Source organism: Triturus cristatus, chromosome 6, assembly GCF_964204655.1.
Source record: "Triturus cristatus chromosome 6, aTriCri1.1, whole genome shotgun sequence".
Lineage (NCBI taxonomy): Eukaryota > Metazoa > Chordata > Amphibia > Caudata > Salamandridae > Triturus > Triturus cristatus.
Window position 1 is genome coordinate 724475023 of NC_140589.1, and position 11836 is coordinate 724486858.

General features: G+C 44.5%; 1 long non-coding RNA gene across 1 annotated transcript in view; it reads left to right on the forward strand.

The window, feature by feature from the left end:
• Window positions 1-8042, forward strand: part of LOC146817777 (uncharacterized) — a 41238-nt gene extending 33196 nt beyond the window's left edge. Inside the window, exon 3 of the long non-coding RNA XR_014962588.1 lies at window positions 7945-8042. This is a non-coding gene — a long non-coding RNA (uncharacterized LOC146817777). The remainder of the gene's footprint in view (window positions 1-7944) is intronic.
• Window positions 8043-11836: the final 3794 nt, after the last annotated feature.

Below are 11836 nucleotides of genomic sequence, written 5' to 3' on the forward strand. Positions count from 1 at the left end.
ACTGTCCGTGAAATTTACGGACGGTTGGTCACCCTAGCTGAGCGTGGGTGAGTCAGGAGCCCCCTCCGGTCGCCTTTCCCTTCCTCGCTGTCCACTTAGGCCGCTCTCACAACAGCACAGGGGAATCATCGTTTTGCGACCTCCGTGGTTGTAGGGATAGGAGTGTATTTCTCACCCCTCTCGCCAGGCTCTGTGCGAAGGTTCCGCTGGGGCGTCTCTAATAACAGCCGTAGGGAGGAGGGAGGTGCCTATCGCCGCCATCACTGGCCGCGGTCTGTTACAGTTTGGCTGCTCTCGGCCCTCCTAGTCCTCCCCGCTCGCTTCCTCAGTTGTCTGCCAGATCTCTTCCGCGCTCCAAGTGCGCTGCCCTCTCCTCCGTACACTCGCTGTTCCTTCTCTGCAATCCCCTCCGGCCGCCCGCCGCCTCTTCAGCAATCAGGCACGGGCCACCGCCCCCATTCTAGGTCCGCTCTGGAGCTCCAACCATTGGGCCTGATTTCTGTATGCAGCAGCCGTTCCTCACAACTCTGGTGAGTTCTTGTGACGCCCCAGATGTTCCGACGCTTGCACCTATTACTTTTATTTAGTTATTTTGGCATATGGGCAGGATTTTGATGATTAGTGGCCCTAAACGGCAAGAGCCTCACGCAAGTGCGCCCATCTTGCTCGGCGCTCTCTAGCGCCCCCCCCCCCCCCCATTCATTTAATATAATTAAATTACTTGCCACCCTATTCCCCTATAAACCCACAAACAGCTACGGAACTAAAAAACGCTAAATGAAATTGAAATAAAATTGATAACTACTAAAAAATTAACACATATATCAAAAAACATAAACAATACTTATACAAAAAAAATACATGACACATTTAAAATATAAACTAAAATACATAAGACTAATTAAAAAATCGATATTTTAAACAACTATATTTTTGCAAATGATATTAATAACTTACCTTAAATTCGATATTCTTGACCACGATATTCTTGCTGTCAATATTTCTGTGTCACAATATTTTCAACTCGAGATTTGTGTAATTCGATATTTCCAACTTGATATTCTGTCTGAATACCCACTGAGGAGAGCCTCTTTCTGTGCCAGTGCTCCATGTAAAAGGGCAGAATGGCATCACTCACAGTGAAGTTAGCCATTGGCTGAAGTAGGCTGACTGATTGCCTCATGCTGTGGGCAGAGAATTTGAAGGACACAGAAACAGACCAATGAATGAAAAAGCCTGGCTAAAAGCCTCTATAAGGAAGTAGATTTTTAGATATACTTTTAGTAAAATCAAAAGGTTTTGGCTAACACAGACCTAACAATAAAGAAAAAAAATGGTAGATCCGCAACTCAAACATTACTGTAAATGTACTCATGGAAATCTACGATTTTTATAGGCATTCTTGTACAAACAAAGCGATGTTTGTGAATTCCGAGAAAAAAAACCACTGTACAAAAAGCGTAATCCTATGCCTAGGAACGGGTCTGGCTTTAGGGCGGTGCGTCCGCACTGAGTGCAGTCCTGGAGGGGGCCATTGACCTGGAGGGGGGAGGGGGGGGGGGCGCGTTTAGCAGTAACCTACGATTTGGCTTATGTTATTAACTGTGATGAATGTTCCTGCTAGAGAGCGAGATCAAGGTATTGTCTAGTGACAGTTTTGACTCGCTATCAAGTAGCGCAGAGGGTTCATGTGCCTGCTGCAAAGAACAGGTCTGTATTTTATGTGGACAGGTGAGTGGATTAGAAAAGCCAGCCTTGGTAGTGAGCAGCCACGGCTGCTGCCAGGAAGCAGCAGTGCAGTGCGATGGGGGGAAGGGGCGGGGGATGGGTTAAATGAAAAAACACTTACCTCCTGGCCGGCTGCCGCCTTTCCTACATCGGCTTCCTGGCTTCTTAGGAGAAACAGGAAGCACCAGGGCTCCCAAGCTCCCTGCAGCCAATCACAATGTGGCAATGCCAGGAGCTGGAGGGGTGGGCATGTTCACCACGCAGGCTGTCATGCAGCCTGCATGGAGAACACGGTTTGTGCGCATGACTGTTTTGGGCAGCCAGAGAGGGCCGGCCAAGCACTCATGCTCACATAGGGAGTACAAACCACTCCCCCCCCCCTCTCTGGGAGCAGCCCCGCCCCTCAAAGACGCTGCAACGGGGACAACTAAAATGATAATAACCTCGAGTTATTACCATTTTATTTTTCCGTTTTTTTTTTACACTTTTTTACAGCAGTGGGGAGGCGCTCCACTGGCAGTGAGGGAATCTGAGGAGATCATTTGAGGGTAGCGGGTCAAAAAAAGATTGTTGAACCGGGCGCCACCTGCCCTAAATCCGGCCCTGCATAGGAATTGAAAAATTTATAATTTCCATGTGACTCAACCAATACATGTTATCTGTAGAGCGCTCTGGTGAAACGTGACCTTAGGATTTAGTGCAACTGATGTGCAAATACATCTGTTTGACTACAGGATAACATGCGAGGCGCATTGTTGTACTGATAGCCTCAAATCACAACAAACAAAGCCAGTCGGGTTAATCAGTCTATGTAGCAGACATCAAACAGGAACATTTGCAAAGCTCGAGTATACGTCACTGTGCTTATTATCAGACGATTCAGTCATTCATTCACCAGGTTTGTTTCATCACACCTGCATTTCAATGTTTGGAAATGTATGACGCAGGGATGTGGAAAGGGGGAAGTGTGCACATTAATGACGCAACCCTGCCAAGAGCCAGACTACAAAAATACTTTCTGGTGCATTTCGTTTTTATTCTATTTTTTTATGGAATCGAATGGGGTGCTAAAGAAAGCGTACACTATCGAAACACTTACAGAACTTTTAAAATTAAGCACAACAACAGGCCATTTGTTAAAATAATGTGTGCCATCGTTGGGGAGTTTATCTGTTTTTCTGAAAAAGGAAACAAGTTTGCAAACCAAGCCTCATGACAACATTCCAGGGCACTTAAAGTGTTTGGATTTTGCATTAGGTGATGGTTTCATTTATCTCCAACAATGACGTGGCAATGGAGGGACCACATTTCACCGCATCGTTGGCGAAATTATGATGCAAGAAACGGAAAACTATGCGGCATAATGCTGCGCATTCTGTGGCAGTATTATTTTGCTGTGGTCATTGTAACACACATCAATACTCTTTGGACAATGGTGTCATCTCATTAGCACCATATTAACATCTGAAATGTGTCCACCTAACCCTCTGTGAATGTGCTGCTTTTCAAACGTTTGATTCAGCTAAACTAGAACTTTTTTGTTGAAAGCTATAATTTATGTAGAAAGTGGAAAAGGATTATGTGGCGGGTGCAGGCAATCCACAATTATTCAGAAAATGCCACAGCAGGGGAATTGCATGATTCCAGTGGCTTTGGCTATATTTCATCAGACTTTCAACACTCCATGGTAACAGAACTACTTGGAATGCCCTTTTAGATTAGTGGCTAGAAATCTATTGTACCAAAATATTCCTTGGCAACAAGTGGCACCTAGCCACCACTTTTAAAGCAGTCCCTTGTTAATAATTTGAGATTTCTTTCTTACTGCTGTGCTTGGTTCTCCCCTTGTCTGTGGGGCATGCGATGCACGCCAATACATGCAGCATTCAGGGGCGTAGCTTCCGGGCGGGTGTTTGGGGTGTTACCCCCCCCCCCCCCCTCCATCAAAATGTATTTTCAGATGACTAATTGGGTACCAGTGTTTTCAGTCAGGTATGGTGAGGTGTCTGTCGGATTTCACCTGTGATTTTTGCATACACAGACTGACAAAAACACACACATACGCTCTTTCATCTCTGTTTTGAAGGCCCTAAAATGTTTTTTTCTTTTTTACAAAATATTGTGTTTCTCTCATTTAGTACTCCTATTAATCCCCATTATTCTCCCATACCACATTCTCTTAAGCCCCTCTCATGTGCCCAGCTTGTCATATAATGTATTTTAACATTGTATGCCAGCGTGATGGTCAGGAATCTCATGCTCTCACGCCCCTGGTCTTACTGACCATGCTACGCCCCTAGCAGCATTCATGCGCCTGCGTACAAAAATGTATGGGTACCGCTGAGTAACTAATAAAATCCCCAGCGCTGTGCTAACTCGTGGAAGGAGCTCTTACCTGCGTTCCATGGAAGCTGTATACTGACCTTAGGAAACAGCCTGAACAACAGGATGCCCTTGTCCTTAGAGGCCATTGGACGGCGACACTACTTATCAGGGCCTGCTTTAGCGCTGGTGGAGCCCAGTGTGACATTTTTTGGCCCCCTCCCCATTTGACCTCCTCCTCGGATTCCCTCACTGCCACCCACCAAATGTGCCCCTCATCTGTCCATTGATTCTCTCTCAGATACATTTAATTGGTTTTAAAGCAATGGTAAAGGTTGGCTTCACCAATCCATTCAGTTATCCACATAAAACACAGATTTGTTCTCTGCAGCAGGCATATTAACCCTCTGTGCTACTTTATGGTGAGTCAAAACTACCTCTAGACAAAACCTCGATCTCTCTTTCTAGCAGGAACATTATTCACAAGAGTTATCATGATATTTATATTGCTGCCTGAAAGCTGGATGCACAAGGAACTCTGCAGCATGTGCTTTTAAATTACACGTTATTGCTAAACAAAGTGCCCCCTCCCCCAAGGTTAGTGCCCTCCCTCTAGGTCAGCACCCTGTGCGGAAGCACCACACTAAAGCCAGCCCTGCTGCTTATGCATTGCTAAGCAATGGCGGGCCCTCCATACACACCATCAGCCACTGAAAGCAGGGCCGCTCTAGTTTGGTCATTAAGCAGACTTACTTAGTCTTATCAGCTTGGAAAAACCAAACAAACAAAGCCTTCATTAAAAACATACCAAAGTTAATACGGAAACAGTTTCTATGTATTTACACTTCAACTACAGACTAACCCTCACCAACAAAATGCCCCATACTTCTGCTGCGCATAGATAGGTATTCACACTGCCCTTGCCCTCACACACACAGTTCATGTCCCACTCTTATATTGCCATTACCTCCATACAGCGATTGGCCCTACACACCTCTTTTTGTTTCTTCGTCCATCAATGCATTCACGAGTTCATACAGCCATCAATCTATGCATTCACTCACCCATACACCTGTGCATCACTCATTCATCCATCCATGCATTGAGTCACGTTCAGAACATGGGCATATACCCAACGCCTGACACTCATCTGTACAGCCAGTGAGGAGGCCTGGGGGCATATTTATGAAGGTTTTGGATCCCCTTTGCTCCACACAAGCTGACGCAAGAGAACACAAAACCTAAGTAGTAGCCACGCAAGGCCACTTTGCGTGGTCCTGCGTAGCTTGATAAATCCAGAGTAACGCAACACAGTACAAATCACTGCATTGCATTACTCTGCCCTGTGAAGGCATTCCATGGGTTGAGCACATGTCTTCCCACACATCCACCCATGGATGTTGGTGCATTCCCAGATTTACCATGAGTAGTAGCCCTGTGAATGCCTTTCTGCACAAAAACGATCATGCTTACAACACAGGCACCCTTGCACGATGGTGCAAGGGTGCCTGTGTTAGCGTTAGGAAGCACATTGTGTGCCAGCGCTGGGAAATTAGAGGAATGTGTTGTATATTGTTAAGTTCAGTGCATTCCTGCCCTCTCCCCATCATGCAGCAGACCAAGTTGACGTACTGCGCTGCATGATAATTTCATAAATATGCCCCCTGGTGTTTTGTTACTTAACTTTTACATGACTTTTACTTTTGATTTTAGTTGACTTTTACTGGAGAGCTGTCTGGTTGCGGAAAGACGTCTTATGGACATTTGGAAAGCTTCTCTGGGAACATGGCTGGACTGGCTCTAGACGGCACCAGGCATTTCCCCAGGGAGGGACGGATTCGTGTGGGACAGTTTTTGGCCCGTGGGGGCCGTTCTGTTACTGATGGCTGGTTTTGCAGCAGTGCTGCAATATCACCCCTGTAGCAAAAGCAGCAGAAGTGTAAAGGTGGGCCAAAGGTTCTCCAAAGTCTCCCAGCTTCCCCTGCAGCCCCCCGTGGCTGGTTGAGCGGAGCTGCCAGGGCTGGCTTCCATTCCCAATCCGGTCATGCCTGGAAATGCATTCCACCCATTGCTTACCACTGGCTTTGTGGCTTGCTGCAACTCACATTTTCTGCCTTTCTATTGGTAGGCTTTATTTGTTTTAGACTGTTCAGCGCATCTTTGTCTCTTCCGTGGAGCAAAGCTTGTTTACTATCACTCCTTGTATTCTCCTACAAGTCCTCCCTTTCTGAGAACAGGCATTTAAATTGTGTTCTTCTCTTGTCACATTTGCTGTGCATTTAAAGATGGAGGTCAAATGTCAGGCTCTGTCTTCCCAGGGTGCTTGGTGTTTTCTTTTCTTTCTCGGACTTCAAAGTGAGAGGATTTATGTGGCAATCTTTCTGGTACTTGGAAAGAAACGTTTTTTTTTCTAGCACAGAACAAAATGTAAATTTCTTTAAATGAGCAGTGCAAATATTTCAGAATATATCACGATTAGGAAAACACAGATGAAACAATTTGTTTTGTAATCCAGAAGTGTGGTGGAAACAAATATTTTAATACGAAAAAAATGAGCACACTAGGTGATGCCATTTCCACACATTATTATTTGTGCGTTGTATATTGTTATCAGCAAAACTGTATGTGTGAATGTAATGGTTATTTCAATTGATAATGAGTTGTCTGTAATGGCAGTGTGCTACTACACCATACATACTCCACACCACTCTACAACACTCTATTCCACTCTATGCCTCTCCACTTTGTGCCACACCACTCTATGCAACTCTATGCCACACAACTTTTACCACACCACTCTGCGCCATGCCATTCCATGCCTCTACACGCCACGTATGCCACTCTACACCACACCACTCTTCGCCACTAGCTTTTAGCCATGCTGAACAGCAGCCACTCTGGTATACAACATAGCTAAATCACATTAGCAAAGCCAATAGCTGTTGCATAGATGAGACCTATTGGTTTTGCCAATGCTTGTTTCAATTAAGTGTGGGCTCCCTTCTGTGTCTCTTAACTGTTTCCCTACCCAGCCTCCCCATACTTCTTTTCTCCTTCTTTCTTTTGTCTGCTTATATATTAAGTGTGCCCCCTAGCCAATTTTCACTATGGAACCATATTTACTTTCTTTTCCAGAACGTAATGACTTTTTAATTATGTAATATTATTGTTTTTACTATTCTTGTTTTCTATTGTTCTCAACCAATATGCATTCCCATTGTTTTCCACTAAATCGACTTTGAAATATATTCTCAGTAATTTTTTCTGTTATTTTGTTTTGTCTGAATTTAGAAACTAAAGCAAGAGCATCAGCTCTGGCGAGATTTAAACTGCAATTAGGGGGTTCAATTCCTATACAAACAATGCTCAATGACCTGCCCATGCTTCCCAACATGGACATGGTTGTGAACAGATGCAGTCCAGTGCTCTGCCATTACTGCTGTTTCCATAGCAGTGCACCAGGCTTCAACATTTCAGCACATCTTTTCATAGACATTGTAAGTAGGTGTGTGGGGGTGCTGCAACATCCTGAAAATAGCCATGCTGAAATTCAGAAGGAGAATGAGCATTAAAGATGTCTTTAAGTTTTGTTTTTATCTTGTCACATTTGCTGTGCCTTCAAAGACAGGTCAAATGTCAGGCTATGTCTTCTGAAAATATGCTGATTATTGGTTTAAAAAAAAGCTTAATAAAAGCTTTATTAAAGAGAAATACAAATGTACAGAATTATCTGTTGCTTAAAGTGAAATTCAGGTTATGAGATAGATATATAACAAAAAAATAAGGAATATATAATACCTAAATACGGAAGAGAAAATTGTAAACTAAGCTTATTACTATAATATCATAATTCTGCATTTATGATAACACATTTTTTGTATTTTGTATTTTGAGAAAAGAAGAAAGAAGAAGCCAGAAGAATAAAGGGGAGAGAAGAAAAGGGGAGAGAGAGACAGAAGAAATAGGAAAAAAGAAATAAGAAATAAGATAACATGCATTACTTATCTGTATATATATATATATATATCACATAATAAACCTCATAACATATAATGGCTTATTCCATGTAATAACTTAATGACATATAACAACTTCTGTCATAAAACTGCAATGGCAAAATAACTATGTAATAGTAAACAGAAAAGGGATAAACATGTATGGGGGTTGAAAAACCATTGTAGAATCCTTGGAGGGATTATGCTTTTTGTTTAAATAACCAATGAGTGGAGCCCAAAAGAGTTCTTTATTCGTCATCTGTAGTGTAGACATAGCAAATGCTGTATCAAGTCGATGATGGGAACAAGAAGGTTCCACCAACCAGCAATGTTAATATTCTTGGCATTCTTCCAGTTGGATGTAATAACTTGAAAAGCAATAGCAAGTGACAGGTCCAGAAATTGACCTAATTTTGAGCGTACTTGCCAAGACATTGAGGAGCTTCCCAGGAAAATACATTGAATATCAAAAAAAGGAAGTTGATCGAACAAATAGTGGAAATTATTCTACAGACCTGCTGCCAGAAAGCAGGGGTCAGCGGACAGTGGAACAACATGTGTAAATATGTGCCAGGGAGGGTTTTGCAAGACCAACACATATTAGATAAATTTGGGCTATATGTTTGCATGGAGAGTGGGGTAATATATAACCTATTATAAAAGTAATAAAGGGTCTGTGTGGTGCTGGCATTAGGCAAGGTGTGGTGTATCTTCTTCCAAATTGAACCCCAAACTCTTCAAGAGAAGAAATACTGAAGATCAGACTCCCACGCTAATTTAGTTTTTGACTTGGGCCGGGAAGGAGCAGTGTAATGCAAATATTTATATATATATATGATGCTTTAACCGATGATGAACGTGCAATAGGATTAGGAAGTGTGATTGATTAAGTATAGAAATAGCCTTTAAAAGAGCACCTTTGAGAGACTCATATTTGATGGCATCTGCAGAGGGAAGATTAAATTTAGCTTGAATTTCTGAAAAAGAAAGAGGAGTCATGTCTCACAGTAATTGTTTCATTTGTATGATTCATTTAAGAACCCATGACCTCCCAAAAATAGTGCATTTCGAAATTTTGAGAGAATTATTGTACCGGGGACATGGGCCATGTAAAAATATGAGAAGATACTATGTTAGAGAGTTTAATAGATGAGGCACAAAGGCTCGAGGATGCTTAAGAAAACATGGTAAAAAAGAAAAGGGAAAAGGTGACAAAAGTGAATCCTCCAGATTACGCCAAATAATATTAGGTGGAGAGTCAGTGTCTCCAACACATGGTAGAACCTGTTTTAAAATGAAAGCAGTATGGTATTGTTGAAAGTTTGGGAAACTTATGCCACCCAATTCCTTGGGTTTACAAAGAGATGCTAAAGAGATGCACGTTTTTTTCCCATTACATAAAAATGTAGCAAGCAGCTTATTTAACTTAAATTTTTTTAAATGCAGTTTAATAGGCAACATGGACTAGTAAAAATTAATGAGCGGTTAAAACATCATCTTTATGGTGGCCAACCTTCCCCACCAAGACAAATATAGAGGAGACAATTTTTCCGTCAATTGAAGAATTTTATGATGGACATCATCTAAATTTATCTGAATTGTCTTTGCCATGGAAAGAGAATATTTAATTCCCAAAAGTGTAACAAAGTGTGGAGACCATTTAAGCCGTGTGCCATCAAACATATCTTTCCGAAAAATACTTATTAAGGGGGAGAACCTCAGATTTTGAAAAGATCAATTTATATCCAGAGTTTAGAATAAGAAGATAAAAGATTATTAAAAGAGGTTATCAAAGATTCCGGTTCAGAGACATAAAGGATCACATCATCGGCATATGCTAAGAATTTAATCTCAGTGTCTTTATGTCGAAAGCCCTGAACTGATGCAGAATTTCGTAATGAGTGCAAAAAGGGTTCTAAGGATAAAACAAAAAGCAAAGGAGATAGAGGACATCCCTGTCTAGTGCCCCGTAAATGAGGAAAATATGAAGACTAAGGGGCCGATTCCGATCCGTTAAAAATTTCCCCCGTACGAATCGTATCCGTTTTTTTTACCGTACGAATCGTACAAGTCCCGTACAAACTGGCAAGTACGATTTGTATGTGAAAAAATCCATACGAATCGTATTGGGAAAATTCCCCCACACGTCCTCGGGTCAGAAATAGTGTCCGACACGTCCCTGGACAGTTTTACCTACGAATCAGGAAACTGAAGTCCGAGCGCGCAAGTACGATCCGTCCCGTCCGTCCGAATGCACAACCGTATGTAAAAAATACCTTACGGTGCGAACTCCCATAGCAACTATGGAGACGTCCAAATATGTGCCCGCATATGCGCCGAACACCCCCCCAGCACACCCCCCCACGTACGCGCCATACCCCAGCACCCCCCCATGTCCGCGCCGTACCCCCACCCCACCCCGTAGGTACGGAGCGTACCCCCACCCCACCTCGTAGGTACGGAGTGAACCCCACCCCCCCATAGGTACGGAGCGTACCCCCCCTCTATGTACGGTGCAGACCCCCAGCGTACCGACGGGGGGGTGGTGGTACGCTCCATACCTACGGGGGAGTGTGGGGGTACGCACCGTCCATAGGGGGGCTGGGGGTACGGCGCGTACATAGGGGTGGCAGGGTGTACGGCACTTACATACGGGTGCTGGGGGTACTGCGCGTACATACGGGGGGCTGGGGGTATGTGCTGGGGGACGGTGGGGGTACGCACCGTCCATACGGGGGTGGGGGCACACACCGTACCCCCAGCACCCGGTATGTACGCGCCGTACCCCCAGCCCCCCCATGTACGCGTCGTACCCTGGGTTCACGTATGTACGGCATGTACCCCCAGGCCCCCACACCCTGCCCGTGCCTGTACGCACCCTACCCGAGGCCCCGACACCAGCACCCTCACCCAGCCCTGCACATATATGAGTCGTACCAGGCCATAGCAAATGTGAGCACTGTACAACAACATAGCCGATGTACGCACCGCACAGACGCCAAAAACACACATACTGAACCAGGACACTGCAAAACACCACAAGGAGAGTCAATTCGAATCGCACAACACCACAAAACACGTCCAACAAGCCCAAAGACACCCAATACACTGACCTGCAACAGCCAAACAGGTAAACAGAGGCCCAAAACACAACCACCCCTTATAACACACCCACCCAAAGTTCAAACACAGCCACACCCACAAATGGACCAATAAAAAGGGCACACACACACAAACCATGAGCCTTTGCAACAGACCCACTGCTGCCAGACCCCACAGACAACCCACAGCACCAGACCTCAACCTTTACTACACCTTACACTTGCACACCTTCACACAACCACCTTCACAAACACCCCCTCATCACATTCACACACACACCTTCACAACCACACACACACACCCACAACCATCCACACCCACACCCCACACCATGCCCACAGACAGGAATCCAAAGTTCACAACAGCGGAGCTGGAGATCCTTGTCAATGTCAGCTCTTTGGAACATTGGTCAGACAGTCCAGCATATCTGAAAAATCAGCCATGTTGCAGAGGATCATAGAGAGGGTGAATGCTGTTGCGCCCATCTGAAGGACCAGGCATGAATGCCAAGCCAGGTGGTACGATCTTCGGAGGACGGTCCGCCGCAAAATGACCGACGAACACAACCAGGCCAACATCACTGGAGGTGGGCCGTCCCGCAGACCGGTACACTACCATCCCTGGGAGAAGAAGGTGATGCGCACGCTGCCGCCGGTGGGAGTACATGGACTAGAAGGACCCGCCGAGCC